This window comes from Pipistrellus kuhlii, unplaced genomic scaffold, assembly GCF_014108245.1.
Source record: "Pipistrellus kuhlii isolate mPipKuh1 unplaced genomic scaffold, mPipKuh1.p scaffold_m20_p_47, whole genome shotgun sequence".
Classification (NCBI taxonomy): domain Eukaryota; kingdom Metazoa; phylum Chordata; class Mammalia; order Chiroptera; family Vespertilionidae; genus Pipistrellus; species Pipistrellus kuhlii.
In genome coordinates this window covers 1,380,326-1,398,487 of record NW_023425548.1, presented here as the reverse complement: position 1 = coordinate 1,398,487, position 18,162 = coordinate 1,380,326, and the positions used below count along the sequence as shown (strand labels likewise).

General features: G+C 48.2%; 1 long non-coding RNA gene across 1 annotated transcript; it reads right to left on the bottom strand.

Annotated features, from left to right (window-relative positions):
- Nucleotides 1-4,965: 4,965 nt before the first annotated feature.
- Nucleotides 4,966-16,621, bottom strand: LOC118704786. The gene is made up of 3 exons (XR_004983512.1): nucleotides 16,084-16,621; nucleotides 8,855-8,867; nucleotides 4,966-4,976 (listed from the first exon to the last, which is right to left on the bottom strand). It is a non-coding gene; the product is annotated as an uncharacterized LOC118704786 (long non-coding RNA).
- Nucleotides 16,622-18,162: the final 1,541 nt, after the last annotated feature.

The window sequence follows — 18,162 nt, the reverse complement described above, 5'->3', positions numbered from 1 at the left end:
CCTTCATGCCCAGTACCTGCCTTGGGATCCCCTCGCCTGCTGGCGGGGCCCCGGCATTGATCACATATCTTGGGGAACCCAGGTTTCTTCTCCAGGGAGGTCCCAGCTCACGCCATTGTGAGAGACGGATCCATGGTACCAGCCACCACGAGGCTTTAACCTCAGCATGAATTGAAAACTCAAGCAACAGCTCTGGGCAACTGGACTGTGACAAGAGGGTCCCTCTGCAAATAAGGCAAGAAAGGCCAATATAGAATGCTCAAGTGCCTTCCCAGTGAGGCTTTCCACACAGTGGAAGGGATTAAATCTTTTCATGTCCTTTTAAATTGCTGCCAAACATTCAAAAATTAGATTTTTAATTTTGTTTGGAATAATTGTACAATATGCTGTTGTAAAATATCAAAAATTATAAATGACATTGTAGAATAATACCATGCCAGGATATTCTTTGTTCTAAGCCAATGGCAATTCAAATTCAAACTGGCTGTCAATCTCTTTTTGTATAGACAAGGTCTTAGTTACATTCTCGCACCTCTCCCAGGAGCAAGCAGTGATATTCCTGTACTTTGGTGCAAGCCAGAAACCTCTCTTTAATTTTATACACAAAGGAGCAGTGGTTTGATTTTGTGTCATACAAAAAGGGAAGCTGGGTGGCAACACCTGTGTAATTATACTTCCTTGTCCCACCCATTTTCTTCCTGGATGACCAAGGTGCTTAGGATTATTGGTGACTACATTGGCAAGGGATCAGCCCACATAAGGGCTTTTACCCATGAAGGGTCAGGAACATAAGTCCTAAACACTTCCACATTTGTCCCAGGTAATATTACCGTACAGATGATTACTGCTAACATGGCAAGAAAGACATTCTCGCGTCTATATGTCTTCTTTACCATGCGCCAGGAAAGTTAACTGCTTTCCTTTGCCATTAACAATACATGCCTATAAACCTTCTAAAATATTTATATTTATTAATTTTTATTTGATAAGGCTTTCCATACAATTTCAAGTTTATTAAATCTGTTTTAAATCATTTAAGAAGAGAATAAATTTCTTGTATTTCTCTGGGCCCTTGGATCTTTCCAAGAATCATCTCTGTTAAGGCCTTGAAATTTTAACATGGAAAAAACCATCAAACAAATATCTATATCCATATGTGATTTAAATATTATAATACCTTTTATTATTATCTTAAGATATCAATTAAATTTAGACTAGTTTTTGCATAGAAAATATTTGGTTGAGGTCACAGAATTAATCCTCTTTTTTAATTAGACCAATAATAAGCAACTTATTTTGAATTCCTAATTATTAGAGAAAACACACTTTTTATTTTCTCAAAAACAAATTATATTTTAGGTATTTTAATTACCACAACTATATAATTTCTTCCAATTTAATTTGCACTTTGAACTTTTAAAGCTGGCAAATCATATATTGCATGTCCTAGATTAATGACACCTTACATTTCTAAGAAAAATACAAGACATAATCAATTAAGAACTTCAATTCTGTCCTCTAGATTTTTTATGAGGCAAATTTAAACTTTACTTTTTTATTTTTATAATTAAGCAAACTTCCACAAAAATTTTGCCACAGGAGTTTGGAGGAAGTTTGTAGCCATTCAAATGCAAGTTACCACATTCCCTAGCTTTCTGGGAGAGTGGTCCTCCTTATAGGATTGCCTGGTCTCTCCCTTCCCCCGCATCAAGCTTACTTTGGGAGAAGTTTCAACAAATCTGGCCACACATTTTTTTCATGCTTAATAGATAAAGACAGATCTCAAAAATTTTTTCTTTCTCTTTTGCTTTCCGGAGTAATAACTAGCACCCAATTTGGCCAAGATAACACCTAGTTTGCAAGTTCTTTTATAACTTTTAAACAAAGCATTAAGTAATCTCACTTTCGGAGAGCAGATGGCTCTGCCCACTCCTGCCACCTTTGAATTTCTCCGCACCAGAGGCGGTTCCAATGGTGGAGTTTCATTTCTTATTACAGATTTTAAATTCCAAATACAAACTAAGATTTTAATTTGCACAATAAATCACATTCTTTAAGCATACAAACCAAACTTTTATAATAAAATTTACTTTAAATTTATAACCTAATTCTTCCCCATTAGCCTGGCTGAAAAAAGACGTTCCCACCCTACTTACAGTTCGCGACTCTGCAGCTGGCTGTGGGCTTTGAGTGCGGTGAATTTCCCTCACCTTTTTTTCCGGTGAATCTTCCACACCTTTTTCCGGTGTGATTTTCTTCCTTCCTTCGCTCTTAGGAGAAAAATACCTTCTCCCCAGAGTCCCGCGGTGAAGGCGCCAGATGTAGGACTCTCTCTCACGGCCGTGTGGAAAGAGTTCCAATCCAGGGTTCAGCTTCTGGAGAAGGGCCGCACACAAATGAAAGGAGACTTGAAGAAATTCAACTTGGCGATGTGGGGGCCAGGCGGTAGTCCAACTCTAGTGGGAGAACTACTCCTGCTCTGGCCCTGCCATCCCCTTTTATTGAGGCTTTGGGGAAGACATCTTAGGCAACATAAACAGAAATTTACATGTAGCCCTTAGGCAGGAAATAACAGAAACTTTCAGGGACAAGGTAGCTTCTGCTTCAGCTAACAATATCTCAACTAAAGGTTGGAGCAATTACGGTTGTTGACCTGCCTTCCTGGCTTCCTGTCACCATCTCTTTTTCAGTGAACTGATTTGGTTTCCAGCATATTCCTAGGAGTGGGATCACTGGGTCAAATGGGAGTTCCACTTTTAGTTTTTTGAGGAAACTCCATACTGTTCTCCACAGTGGCTGCCCCAGTCTGCATTCCCACCAGCAGTGCAGGAGGGTTCCTTTTTCTCTCACCAACACTTGTTTGTAGATGGTAGCCATTCTGACAGGTGTGAGATGCATTCATTGATTCTTGTTTGTGGCCTGGCCCGGGATCAAACCAACCTTGCTGTATTGGGAGGGTGCTCTACCCCACTGAGCTGCCAGGGCCAGGCTGTCCCTTTTGTTAAGAAATCTAGCCAATCCGCAGGTCGACTGACTGAAAGGTCCCAGGTTTGATTCCAGTCAAGGGCATGGACCTTGGTTGCGGGCACATCCCCAGTAGGGGGTGTGCAAGAGGCAGCCGATGGATGTTTCTCTCTCATGGATGTTTCTAACTCTCTGTCCCTCTCTCTTCCTCTCTGTAAAAAATCAATAAAATATATTTTAAAAAAGAAAAAAAAGAAAAGAAATTTAGCCAACGGTGCTTGGGTTTGTCACATGCAAAGGGCGCATCAAACAACAGTTTGTCCCTCACCCCTGCCCGCAACATCCCGGTGCAAAGAGCAGTGGGGCGAGGTAGGGGGTGGGGGTGGGATCTAGGCTCCTTGTTTATGGGTCGCACTCACCGCCTGAGCGCTGTGACCGGTGCCCGCTGTCCGGACAAGGAAGCGGAACCAGATGTGGGGGACGGTGCCTAGGACAAAGGATCTGCTTGGCTGGCACCTGTAAGCCTGCGAGGGGCCACCCAGCCTGGGACCCAACCCCCGGCGCCCTGACCCCAGGCCTGGAGTCAGTCCGCACTCCCCGGGGCCACTGACTGGGGATCCCACCTCCACCCCTGGCCTCCTCTCTGACCCCGCCTGACCTGTCCCTGTGGAGTCAGGGCCCGCTCCGCCCCCTCTTCTGTGTGTGTGTGTCCCTCCCCCATCACAAAGCCTGCCCTGACCGCCCCCACTCCCTTCCTCACCGTTTCCCCTGAGGGCCCAGCAGACAGCCCTCACCTTTGCCCTGGCCCGCCCTGCCGGCTGCTCAGCCTCAGCTCCCAGTCCAGCCCTTTGACTTTTTGCTCCGATAGCCTGAACTCTGGCTGACCCCACATCTCCTGTCAGGTCCCCTCAGTCCCCACCTCCGATCCCGCTGAATGCCGTCCCTCTCCTCTCCCACCTTCTCTCTCCCGGCAGCCCCTCAGGAGTCAGAGCTCACCCTCGGTCCATTCTGGTGTCACCACCTCTGACCAGAACCGCCTCCCATCGGCCACAGAGCTCCGCCAGACCACCCGGTGATGGCAAGGCGGTTTGTGGAACGCACAGCCCCACCCGCGCAGACTTCTCCGGGCACGGAAGTCCTTGGCACCTCACAGAGGCTCAGAGTGTTTGTGGAGTGCGCAGTCAACACTGAGGCCACCGGATGGACAGCCCCAAACTGTGCGCAGAGGAGCTGCGGACACAAAGCAAAGGCTCCTCGCTGGCTGGGTCGGCCACTGAGATCAAAGGAGAGAGCGCTCCTGCCCGACTGGAGGGCCCCCGCAGGGTCCAGGAGGGGGTCCTGCTGGATTGGGGTGGGGGGAGGAGGGGCAGAGGGCCGACCCTGAGCAGCAGGCTGAGCCTCTGTCAGGAAAGTGCATTTTCATCACCATTTCCCAGATGAAGCCCTGCAGGGCCAGGGAAAGGAGGCCATGCAGTGCTTGGGGCACAGCAGGGTGCCCCAAGAATATTAAAAGGAATATTAATACTTCTCCCCACCGGAGAGGGTCACGCTGAGTGAAATAAGCCAGAGAAAGACAATTATCACATGGTCTCACTCTTATGTGGAAGCTAATGAACAAAATAAATTGATGAACAAAATAGATCCATAGACACAGACCCATGGGACAGACTGACAATCTCAGGGGAAGGCGGGAGTGGGTGAGAGGTTAGCTGAAGAATTTGGATGCATATGTGCACAGCCCGTGGACACAGACAACAGTGGGGTGAAGGCCGTGGGGGTGAACTGGTGTGGGGTGGAAGGGAAAAGGGGACATCTGTAATAATTTCAATAATAAAGATAAATAAATAAAAAATACTTCTCCTGCCCTAGTCCGTTTGGCTCAGTGGATAGAGTTGGCCCTCAAAATGAAGGGTCCAGGGTTTGATTCTGATCAAGGGCCCAGGCCCAGGTAGGGAAATGTACAGGAGGCAGCTGATCAATGATTTTCTCATCACTGATGTTTCTACCTCTCTCTCCCTCTCTTCCTCTCTGAAATCAATAAAAATATATTTTAAAAAATACTTATTTTCCCACCTAAATTATTCTAGGTTGGACTACTAATCAAATTAACAGAGACAGATTAACAGGAGAAAATCAATGTTTTATTTTATTTAAAAAAAATATTTTTATTGTTTTTTTACAGAGAGGAAGAGAGAGGGATAGTCAGAAACCCCAAAGAGAGTCATCGATCAGCTGCCTCCTGCACACCCTCTACTGGGGATGTGCCTGCAACCAAGGTACATGCCCCTGACCGGAATCAAACCCAGGACCTTTCAGTCCGCAAGCCGACAATCTATCCACTGAGCCAAACCGGTTTTAGCGAAAAATCAATGTTTTAATACATGCACATTGGAAATTCCAAAGACAGTGAGGCAACATTGGGTATAGAAGATGTTTTGGACAAATTAGAAGGGGAGGGATGGGGAGACAGACTCAGAAGTGGGAGTGGGCGTTGTACAGGCAGCTGAGGAAGAGCAAACACAGGCAGGAATCTCATGCCAGGCCACTCAGAAACAGCGGGACTAGTGCATGTGAAGTGCATGTGAAGAGGGCGGAGAGAGACATTCTGGAAGACGAAGAATAGGAAATCACTTCCCTTATTTTCAAATGGGAAAACTAAGAAATACAGACTTCGTTTTCTGGAGCAGCTTTAGGTTCCCATCCTAGAAACATTCAGTGCATATTAAACCCAAGAAAAGAATGCTCTGTGTCTGTGGGTGAAACCGTGGGACAGCTCTGCACTGCGCGCTGCAGGACACGTGTGCTGGGCCCTGCCAGTAAAGCCTGCCTCAGCAGCACCCCCTCAAATTTCTGAGCGCTGAGGGGCCACGCCTCCCCTTTGGGGTCTGAGTGACATTGCCGGTGAAGCCTGAGCCCACCTCCAAGTCTCTGGGTGCAGCAGGGTCTCCAAGGGGCACTCATAGGTGCCCACACAGATTCGCATCCAGCTGCTCAACATCTGTCCATCGCACACCATTCACTTGGGTTTGGTCTGCTTATTCATATTCTTTGCCCGATCCTTCTGAATACTTTCTTATTGATGTATATGCAGGCGTGTGTGTGTGTGTGTGTGTGTGTGTGTGTGTGTGTGTAACCTGTTATCTGTTCCTTTGCTGTGTGTGTGCATTGTAAGGACCTTCTCCCAGTTTGTGGCCTGGACCCATTTTTGTTCATTTCTTAGGTTGTGCATGTTAACATAAAAAACAACATTCAAACCTGCAAATAATTTTTGTGAGTTTATTTGAGATAAACTGTCAACGATTGCCGGGAAGCAGAACTTCAACAGATTGGGATAATGCTCCGGAGAATGGCGGGTTACATCTGTATTTATACATTGCCATCAGAGGGGGAGATATTACATCTGTATTTATACATCACATATCAAAGGCGATATGATATTTCATCTAAGTTAGATGAAATCCATTGGTGATAGGTCAGAGAGGCTGGAGAAAGCAAAGTGGGGGAACCTCAAGGATGGACAACAAGTAAAATGATAGACACTTGTGTAGATGGGTGTAGGATAGCCAACAGTCCACAATTACCATGGTAACAATAAGGGGAGTGTGGCACCTGTCCTGGCATCCAGGCTCATTAGGTGGTGCCCCAAGGGGACCTGGTCAGGGAAGATACCAGCCTAGGAGGTGACTAACCCCATCACTGAGTTTAGTTAATGTCAGACCGTCCTTAGTGGTGACTTTAGGTCTGAGTTTGCAAGGCCACCAGGCAGGCCTCCCTGAGCGGTCAGGTCAGCATGCGGCCCCTTCCATCCGCGGGCCTTTCAGAGCACCTGGGTAATGTGGGGCTCAGCACTCTCCTCTAGACTGAGCCAGGCATTGCCACCGCCACGCTGGGACAGGGTGGACATTAGGTTGGACGGGGGGCGGGGGGTGCAGCTCACAGGCAGCAGTGCACTCGGAGGGAAACATGCGGTGACGATGGCAAGGCCAGGGCTCCAGCTCGGGGCGGCCGGGCCAGGGAGCCTGAGAGAAAGACGCAGCCCAGAGCCCCATTAGCGCTGTGGTTTGTGGGGACACAGAGGGCCTCCCCACATCTCAGCCTCACAGTTTCTTCCCGGAGTGGGGGCGGGTGTTCGCTGGACCTGGGACGTGGACACCATCTCTGTCACTTCCCACCTTCTTCAGAGGGCTGATGTGCAGAGCCCTGGCTAGAGCAGCGCCCAGGAGTGTCAGGTCCCCGCCCCTCCCCAGGGAGCCCCTGCTTTCAGATACCCCTTCCCCTGAGCCCAGAAACCTGAGAGGTCATTGCCCTAACCAGTGTGGCTCAGTGGGTAGAGTGTTGGCCTGTGAACTCAAGGTCCCAGGTTAGATTTCGGTCAAGGGCATGTACCCTGGTTGTGAGCACATCCCCAGTAGGGGGTGAGCAAGGAGTCAGCTGGTCGATGTTTCTCTCTCATCGATGTTTCTAACTCTCTATCCCTCTCTCTTCCTCTTTGTAAAAAATCAATAAAATATTTTTAAAAACAAAAAACAAAACAAAACACCTGTGAGGTCATCAGTACCTGTGAGCGCCAGAACGGACAGCACCCACGATGGCCTCTGGGCCAGCTGCCATGAGGCCTGGCCCGCACGTTCCTGTAAGCACCTTGGGGACCCACACGCTCTTACATGTTGTAGAGTAGGGGTGTCGAACTCAATCAGAGAAGGGGCCAAAATCTAAAATCCAGCCTAAATCGCGGGCCGAATGGTTTACTGAACAGTCATAAACTGTCATTGTGATGGAAACGCAGCGGAATGCAGTGATGACAGCACGGTGCGGGCCACATTGCAAGGCCTGGCGGGACGGATTTGGCCCGCGGGCCTTGTGTTTGACACATGTGTTGTAGAGGGTCAAGAAGGTAGGAAAGGAGCCCTGGCCAGGTAACCGTTGGTTAGAGCTTCGCACAATATGCAAAGGTTGTGGCTTGATCCCCAGCCAGGGTACACACAGGAAGTCAACCAAAAAATGATTCTCTCTCACTCTCCTCCTTCCTCTCTCAAGTCAATACAGTTTTAAAACCCTGACTGGCGTTGCTCAGTTGATTGGAGCATCGTCCTGTGCACCAAAAGGTGGCAGGTTTGATTCCGGTCAGGGCACATACCCAGGTTTCAGGTTCGATCTCCATTTGGGACGTGTGGGAGAGACAACCGATCAATGTTTCTCTCTCTTCCTCCCTCCTAAAAACAATAAAGAAAGAATGTGGATAAAGGAAGTTGGCACAGACATTAATGTCTTTCTCAGACTCTAGGGGGCGATAGAGCTCTGATCACAAGACTCTCTAGTCCCAACTGCTCTAAACGCCCTCTGGCAGCATTAGAGCATTCTGACACAGTGACCTTGAACTTAAAACAGAAGTACATCTCCAGAGAACCAAGATGGCAACCCATACTTGCCACCTCCCACAACCACATCAAAATTACAACTAAAACACAGAATACCATCTTTCAGAACCACCTGAAGTCTGGCTGAGTGGAAGTTCTACAACTAGAGAACTAAAGAAAGCACCCTGAGACTGGTCGGAGAGGGGAGGTGAGGAACAGGGTGGTCTGACACCCAGTGTGGCGATTTTCAATGGGGTGGGATGTCTTGGCTGCAGAGGTCCCTGTGAGGAGCAAGGTTTTAGCTCCACACCAGCCCCCAGCCCGGGGTTACAGAGCTGGGAATAGAATTCCTGTAACTTTGAACTTTAAAAAATTGCACTTGTCAGAAATGCAAATTCTGGCCCTGGCCAGAATTTTGCTCAGTGGAAGGAGCATCAGCCTGCATACTAAAGGGTCCTGAGTTCAATTCTGGTCAAGGGCACATGCCCAGGTTGTGGGCTTGAACCCCAGTAGGGGGTGTGCAGCAGGCAGACAATCAATGATTCTCTCTCATCATAGATGTTTATCTCTCCTTCTCCCTTACTCTCTGAAATCAACAAAAATATGTATTAAAAAAAAGAAAAGTAATGCAAGTTCTAGGGATCTATGTGGCCCAGACAGACTGAGCCTGAACCTGCACTAAGTACTCCCAGCCCCAGGTTGTAGGGCTGCTCCCTCGTTCATTCAAGTGTGTACAGTGTCTGTATTCTGTGTATGCAAATCACCTGGGGGTCATGGTCAACTCTTAGAAATTGGATTTTACTCTTGGTCTCACATGATTTGCTAGGTTGCCCTTGGCAATTGCCATGGACTGAATGTTTGTGCCCCACCCCGCAGTTCATAGGTTGAAATCCCACTTTCCAGTGTACTGTGTGAGGTGGTGGGAAGTGCCTGGGTCATGAGGGTGGAGCCCTGATGACTGAGATTAGTGCCCTCATAAAGGAGACCCCAGAGATTTCTCTCTCCCTTTCCACCATGTGAGGACCATATCTATGAAGCAGGACCTCACTGATACTGAGTCTGCCACCACCTTGACTTTGGACTTCCAGCCTCCAGACCCTGAGACATAAATTTCCCTTGTGATAAGCCACCCTGCCTTAGCGTTCTGTTTATAGCAGCCCGAACGGACTGCGACAGCAGGTCAGGCTCTGAGCATCCGTCTCCTCTGGTGGAAATGTGGGCTTCCCATTCCGGTTCATCGGGACTGTCCTGTTTTTTTTGTTTGTTTGTTTGTTTGTTTTTAAGTTTAAATATATTTTATTGATTTTTTACAGAGAGGAAGAGAGAGGGATAGAGAGTAAGAAACATCAATGAGAGAGAAACGTCAATAAGCTGCCTCCTGCACGCCTCCCACTGGGGATGTGCCCGCAACCAAGGTACATGCCCTTGACTGGAATCGAACCCAGGACCCTTCAGTCCGCAGGCCAACGCTTTATCCACTGAGTCAAACCAGTCAGGGCACTGTCCTGGTTTTAAGAGTGAAAATCCCACATTGCAGGACCTCGTTGTATTTATTTCCTGTCACAACCATAATCTACGCTGTTTGGAGGAGAGTCTGAAGTCCAGGTGTTGGCTGCTCCTCCTGGAGGCTGGGAGGGAGACTCTCATGCCCGTTCTAGCTTCTGGGGCTGCTGTCAGTCCTGTGTCCTTGAAGGTCACTTCAAGGTACTGGGAACTGGGGATTAAGACTTTTGGGGACACAGTTCAACCTGTAAGGGCCCGTCAGTCCCAGGCAGGTGGGGCAGTGGCGGTGACAGAGTGGGCGCTGGAGGGACCTACAGTTCTTTGTTATGGACACACACACACACACACACAGACACACACACACACACACACACACCCGCTGCGCCCCTCATTCTCAGGTACCTTACCTGAGTCCACGATTCTCAGATGTGGTTCCCGAGCTGTCCCAGCACTGTACCCTGCCCTTCCCCGACTTTGCAAGCTCACACGAGGCTCCATTACATGCAGACACGGTGGCCATGGGGATTGGTGTGAGGAGCGAACCGTCCCAGCCGCTCCCGCTCAGCGCCGGGGGGCCTCTGCTTAAGCCTTTTAGGGGAAAGTTCAGGACACACCCACCCCACAGCCACGCCACACATACATGTCAGAGGCGCGCTTGTGACTTTGTGTGGCTTCTCGGCTAACCTGCTAACGGCGGGCTGGGAGGAGGGGACGCAGTGATCGGCTAGCGCAGTGGCTCCCAGCCCCCCGGGGCAGGCAAGCCCGCGGCTGTCTGGTTTGGGCCCCCCCCTCTTGGGCAGCAGGAAAAACTGGATGAAAGATCTTGATTGCTGAGGCCATAATGTTTCCAGAATCCTCTGCTATTTCTTGAGAAACTTCAGACCTTTTCGGTAGAAGCCAAGGCCATTTCCCAGGCGGTGACAGAGTGGGCGCTGGAGGGACCGTCAGAGTCAGAGGAAGCCCTCCGTTGAAGGACCGAGGTCCCTGCGCAGAGTCGTCTGTTCCTTGGACCGGAACACACTCCCTAACCTGAGTGTGGGACTGAGCCCCGGGCCTGACCCTGACCTCCAGGGCAGCTGATGTGTGGACCGTGGATGACCCAAATTGCTTCTGATCACGGCAGATCATGTTCTTGATAGCTTGGGACAGACTAGGATGAAATATTTTATTTTGGGATTTGATGAACTTGCTTGGAGAGGTCATTCTTGAGTCTCCACCGGGATATGACTCTGCGTTTTATAGGCTCTGGGGCGGCCCGGGCTCTCAGACTGTTATCAACAGCCCCTGGCAGAGGGCCGCTCAGGCCCTGGAATCAAGACCAGAGTTGAAGGGAGTTGCCCGAAGACACACGTTCGCTGCAGAGCTGGCGCCACAGCTGCTGTGTTCTGAGTCTTAATCCGAAGCCCCATGCACTCAGGGTTCCCTGTGGAAACCGGGGTCAGGCTCACGGGTGGTGTTCCACGCTGCGCAGTGCGAACATCGGCCTACGGGTCGGTAACTCTCCGGCCTCAGGCCCCTCCTCTGAAAACAGGGGTGCTAAGTCAGATGCCCGCAGCTTCTTCCCAGTTCAACTCCAGAGCAGGCGTCCCATGGTTATTCTAGGACAGGCAACAAACATTTTGCTCAGTGTAAACTTTTTCCCCCCTAATGTAGATCTTTCCCTCTGGGGGAGGGGAAGAGAGGGAGTGGGGCTGGAGCTCTCAGCAATGCCGGGGGAGGCGTTTCCCGCAGGGACGGCCTGGTGGCAGCCTCAGCTGGCCTTGCCAGGGCAGCCAGGCCTTCTGCAAGTTCATTGCTCCTGGAGACACAGCGCAGCCCCGACAGGGCCAAGGGAGCCGGGCGGCAGCCTGCACACCGCTCAGCTGGGGCTGCGCTCCCCAGAAGCTAGTTTCTTGGGAGTCCAGACCTGTCCCAGGTTGTGAAATGGAATTTTTGGACTGGAACCCGGATTCTTTGTCTGTCGGAGTCGAAGAATGAATCCACGGACAGAGGGTGGTATAGCAAAGGTGGAGATTTATTAAAGAACAAGTACAGACTCCCACGTGGGGCGGGGGAAGGGTCCGAGTTCCTTTCCCTGTGGCTTATAAAGGCTGCAGATCCTGGTGCCTTGATATCCCCTCTGATTGGTCACTATTTCCTTGGACTGGTTACTATAGTAACTGCTGGGTTCAAAGGTTGAATCTCACATGAGACGTGAGGATCTTTACACACACACACACACACACACACACACACACACACACACCCGCCACCCCTTATTGTTTCCCTATCCCTTGGGGCTTCCTTCCTCTCCTGGATGAAGGGCTTCCTTCTCTTTATTTTGTAAATATAGACCTTGCTGTTCCCAGTTCCCCGACTCCATGGAAATGTACCTTCTGCAGATCTGTAGCTCTGTGCTTCCTCCATGGTCCCCTTAATTTCTCAAATGTCCTAAATCCTGTCTTTTTTACCCCCCAAAATTTCCTGTTTCAGTGATCAAACCTGTTTTCATTTAGACAACAAGCCAGGAGCGACAGCACATTCTGGGTCCTGGTAACAGAGCACTGGAGCCAGCTGAGTCCCAGGCACTTTGCAGGGCCAGTGGCAGGAGGCCCCCAGCAGTCTGCTTGTTCTGCGCCCACGGTGGTGGACTCGGGAAGTGAAGGACTCAGGAAGTCCGGGCCCTGTGAACTGTGGGGAATTTCACCACTCTGCCACGGACACGGTCTAATTCAAAGGAATGTGTCCAGAATGCTTCCCATTGAAAGGTTATTTACTCATCCACTCAACAGGCAGGAGCTGCTGTGAGGCCCCGTAGAGCCACATCGGGAGCAGTGCCCGGGGACCCTGAGGACCCAGGGAGAAGGCTGGCAAAACTGTCCCCAAAAGTCAACTTGGTCACGACTCTGAGCATGAAAAGGTTGGACAATCTGGGAGTCTTTAAGAAAACTGTGGCTTCTCAGCAGCCCCTGGGACGGTCGAGATGGGATTGGAGTGCATCAAAGCCTTTTGCTCTGAGGATTGTCAAAACCTGCAGTGATGCCCGGTCAGTGTGGCTCAGTGGTTGAACATTGACCTATGAACCAGACGATCATGGTTTGATTCCTGGTCAGTGCACATGCCCAGGTTTCAGGCTTGATCCCCAGTAGGGGGTGTGCAGGAGGCAGCTGATTGATGATTCTCTCTCATCATTGATGTTCTGTTCTCTCTCCCTTCCTCTCTGAAATCAATTTAAAATATCATATGGAGCTAAAACCGGTTTGGCTCAGTGGATAGAGCATCGCCTACGGACTGAAAGGTCCCAGGTCCGATTCTGGTCAAGGGCATGTACTTTGGTTGCAGGCACATCTCCCAGTGGGGGGTGGGGGGGGGAGGGTGCAAGAGGCAGATGATTGATGTTTCTCTGTCATCGATGTTTCTGGCTCTCTATCCCTCTTCTTTCCTCTCTGTAAAAAATCAATTAAAAAATTATGTGTATATATATACCAAAATCTTGCAGTGCTTGGCAGTTCTCTGGAAAACCCTACCCACAAGGCTTGTCTTTAATTGACTTGCCTTTTCCCTGAAGTCATTTGTAAAAAACAATTAATGGCAATTTATTTGATATGGGAGGGGATGGGAGGTGGGGGCGAGCAACAAGAAGTGAAGAAAAAAAACTTTTTTCCCTTCCCTCCACCAAACAAGAAAAAGCTGGAAAATGATATTCCCAATGTGGGCCCTGAAAAGCAACACACTCCTACCTCTCATGTACCTGCTCATGAAAGACCTGAACAAGGTGGGTCAAAAGGTGGGCTGAGCAAGGTGGGCTGGAAAACCCTCCACCAAGAACTTGACATCCAGGAGAAACCAAGATGGCAGCATAGATAAATACCTAAACTGCTGCCTCACACAACAATTTCAAAACTACAACTAAAAGACAAAACGGACATCATCCAGAACCACAAGAAGGCTGGCTGAGTGGAAATTCTACAACTGAAAGGAAAGAGAAAAGCACACTGAGACTCAGAGGAGCTGCAGGAGGCAGAGGTACTGAGATGAGCACAGAGAGAGAGAGAGCAACTGAACACACAGCTGGCTTTCTCAAGGCAGGGAGACAAAAGCTCCCGACTGTGCTGACCTCCAGGTCCTGGCGAGACTCTGGGGACCCAGACTCATTCGGGGAGAAACTGAACTGTCTGGCAGTGGGCAGAACTTGAGGGCAGCTTTCTCTCAGAGGTGCTTGCAGCGATTACTGAGGGACACTGAGACCCAAGGGCCTATTAGGGCAGCGCTGACAGAAAACCAATGCTGTCTGCTCCGCCCTGAGACTCTGCCCCATCCAAACTGAGCACAGAGGCTTTTGCAGGTATTGTCTCATAAGGGTGTCTCCAGCACAGAAGTTCTCCCAGCGTAGACACAGCTGATCCTCACAGCCAATTGGCCTAGAGGTCAATTCCTCCCAGTGATACCAACAACAATCAAGACTTAACTACAAGGCTGTGCACACAGTCCACAAAGGGGTGCACCAAAAGTGTCCACCTCAGGTAACTGGGAAGGCTGAGCCACTGGGCCCTATAGGACACCTAGCATACAAAGCCAACCTATCAACACAGGGAATCAGCCAAAATGAAGAGACAAAGAAACAGATCACAAATGAAAGAAATGGAGGAAAGCAAATGACTGAATATAGAGTTCAAAACCATGGTTATAAGGTTTTTCAAGAATTTTCTAGAAAAGGCTGATAAATTTAGCGAGACACTTGAGGATATGAAAAAGGACCAAATAGAAATTAAGCATACATTGACTGAAATAAAAAAATATATATTATACAGAGATCCAACAGCAGACTAGAGGATTGCAAGAATTGAATCAAGATTTGAAATACAAAGAAGCAAAAAACACCCAACCGGAAAAGCAAAAAGAATCCAAAAATATGAAGATAGTGTAAGGAGCCTCTGGGACAACTTTAAGCGTACCAACATCAGAATTATGGGGGTGCCAGAAGAAGAAAGAGAGCAAGATACTGAAAACCTTTTTGAAGAAATAATGACAGCAAACGTCCTCCACCTGGTGAAAGAAATAGACATACAGGTCCAGGAAGCTCACAGAACCCCAAACAAAAGGAATCCAAAGAGGACCACACCAAGACACATCATAATTAAAATGCCAAGAGCAAAAGACAAAGAGAGAATATTAAAAGTAGTATGAGAAAAACAGTTACCAGGGAGCACACATACGACTGTCAGCTTATTTTTCAACAGAAGCTTTACAGGCCAGATGGGAGTGGTAAGAAATATTCAAAGTGATGAATAGCAAGAACCTACAACCAAGATTACTCTACCCAGCAAAGCTATCCTTCAGAATTGAAGGCCAGATAAAGAGCTTCACAGATAAGAAAAAGCTAAAGGAGTTCATCAACACCAAATCAGTATTATATGAAATGCTGAAAGATATTCTTTAAGAAGAGGAAGAAGAAGATAAAGATAAAAATTATGAACAACAAATACATATCTATCAACAAGTGAATCTGAAAATCAAGTGAATAAAAAATCTGATGAACAGAATAAACTGGTAAATATAATAGAATCAGGGGCATAGAAAGGGAGTGGATTGACAATTCTCAGGGGGAAAGGAGTATGGGGTGTGTGGAAAGAGACTGGACAAAAATCATACACCTATGGATGAGGACAATGTCGGGGGAGGTAAGGGCAGAGGAAGGGTGGGTACTGGGTGGAGGGGAGCTATGAGAGGAAAAAGAGGAACAATTGTAATAATCTGAACAATAAAGATTTGTTTAATTTTAAAAAAAAAGAACATGACTGGAAAACAAAGGGAAGCGAAGGCAGAGAAGTCACCACTGGCACACTTGTTCCATAAGAAACACTAAAGGGAATATTTCAGGCTGAATCAAAGAACACTAGGCACTACAGTGGAACCTCGTTTCTCAAACTTAATCTGTTCCAGAAGGCTGTTGGAGAAATGATTTATTCGAAAACGGACTCATTTTTCCCATTAGAAATGATGTAAAGTGAATTAATCCATTCCAGAGCCCCAAGTGATTCCCTGCTTTAACCTTTCTTATATACAGCACATGTCTCATGTCCTGTTTAATTTATAAATAAACACTTCTTTTCTTAATCTGATGGAACCACTTTCTAACGGTCTTAAAGGAATTTTTCACTTATCACTACCTCTGAAATGCTGTCATCAGCTAACTGCTTTTCATTTATCCATTAACAGGTGTCTTTTTTTTTTTTTTTTTTTCCTATTCAATATCCTGTGCTTGTTCTTTTGTGAGCACTTCCACACCCTTAGCAACACCAGCACTCTTGATGGCCTCTTTATGTTTTAAAATTGTGCTCATCTATTTTGCCAGCAGCAAAAGCATTCTCTCCTTTGCTTGTTACCTGAGAGATGCTTTTTGTCTTGTTGATGTTTCAGCATGAAAGGGTTGTCAGGTTGAAAACTTTAGTTTTGGTGGACAACTGAGACATTTTTTCTGTGAACAACTTAGTCAAGAACCAAATTGTTTGAGATGGAAGTTTGACTAACTCTAATCCACGTGAAGGAAAGAGCACCAGTAAAAGTAACAGGTGATTTCTCTAAAAGACAGGATACATGTACTTTTTAGTGATATTTCCTCTCCTATTTGATTTAAAAAGAGACTTCATAAAGCAATAGCAGGTCTGTTGATGGATATGTAACATATAAAAATATAATTTGTACGACAATAGAACAAATGAGGTGGAGGGGATGGGACTATATACAGGGGATGGTATTTACCCAAACTGCATTGTTAATTGTAAATTCCCAGGGTAACCATGAAGAAAATAGAAAATATATATGTACTAGAGGCATGGTTGTTCCCCCCCCGCCCCTGCCAGCCTAATTGCCCCCAACTGTCCCCCTCCCCCCCTGCCAGCCTGGTTGCCCTAATTGCTCCCCTCTGCTGGCCTGGTTGCTCCCTGCCTGCCTCATGGCCCCTTCACAGGCCCCCGCTGGCCTGGCCGCCCCATGCAGGTGCTTGTTCAGTTGTTTGGTTGTCCCTCACTAACCCCCCTGTCGGCCTGGTGATAGGCGTCATCTTGTGATTGTCAATTTGCATATAACCTCTTTTATTATATGGGATACGAAACTACAAGGACATTAAAATGGTATTCTGGAAATCTCTACAATAGTCACAGGCCCTGTGCTAGGAGCTGGGGAACCAAAGGTGTTGGAGACACACCGATAGGTCACCATCTCTGCTGTGGTCACATCTAGTCCAGTAATACTCAGTACACACAATACAAGGACCCAAACTGACACGTGCTGTGCTGTATGATAAACCTCAGGCTCTGACAGGTGCATGGAGCGGAGTCCATGTGGAGCCCCGAGGAGGAGAAGCCTTGGGAAGGGGCAGCCTGCGCAGAGGGCCAGCAGCACGGAGGTGTCAGGGGAAGAGCTTTTCCCTGGGAAGCACCTGGGCCCAGGGTGATGCAGCCTGGCCTCGCTGCAGGGAGGTTGAGTTAGGCAGCACGTAGCTCAGGCTGGGCCTCGAGGAGAGGCAGCTCGGCTTGGGACCTGGTTAAAGGACTCTAAGCCAGGGAGTAACACAAGACTGCGCTTTAAACAAGTTGACTTGTAAGTACTTTGGAGGGTGTGTGCTAGGACAGACCAGCGTGCAGTGGAGATGGAGGAAGTGGGAGGATGCAAGCTTGGTTCGGAAGGCAGGGCCTGAGCCTTTACTGGACTGGATGGACTGGAGGTGTGTAAGAAAGAGGTAGAGAATGGCCCCAAATCCCTGGCTTTAGTAACTGGTGGGCCATGTTGTTTTCCCAAAACAGGATCCAGGAGAGGCCCAGGTTTTCGAGGAAAATCAAGAATTCAATTTCACAATAAACTAGTGGCCCAGTGCACAAAATTCATGCATGGGGGGAGGGGTGTGGAGAGCGCCTGGGCATTCTTCCTTAATAACTGTCAGCTGAGCCACGTCTTGGATACACATCTTATCAAAAAGGCAGATGTGTTCTCAGCATTGACTCTTATCTTTGCCCACATGTCGGGGAGTGGGTTTTGATATGTAAATCCAGTCTAGCACCAGGAATGCTCGAGCCCAAGTTTTGGTGAAACTTCCTGATAGTTGGGGTATAAAATAAACATGTTGCATCGGCTCTGGGCCACTGTCTCTCCATCAGGAGAGGACAGCAGTCCACCCGGTCCCAGCTTTTTCCTTCTCTCCCTGTGCCTCTGTCTTCTATTTCTCAATCCCCAGCCCCTATACTCAGAGAACTGAATCATTCTCTTTCCGTGCTGAACACAGAAAAGAGACCCCACCATAGGCATGGGAGTGTCCCTCAGCCTGGCCTGCACCCTCTCCAATCTGGGACCCCTTGGGGGA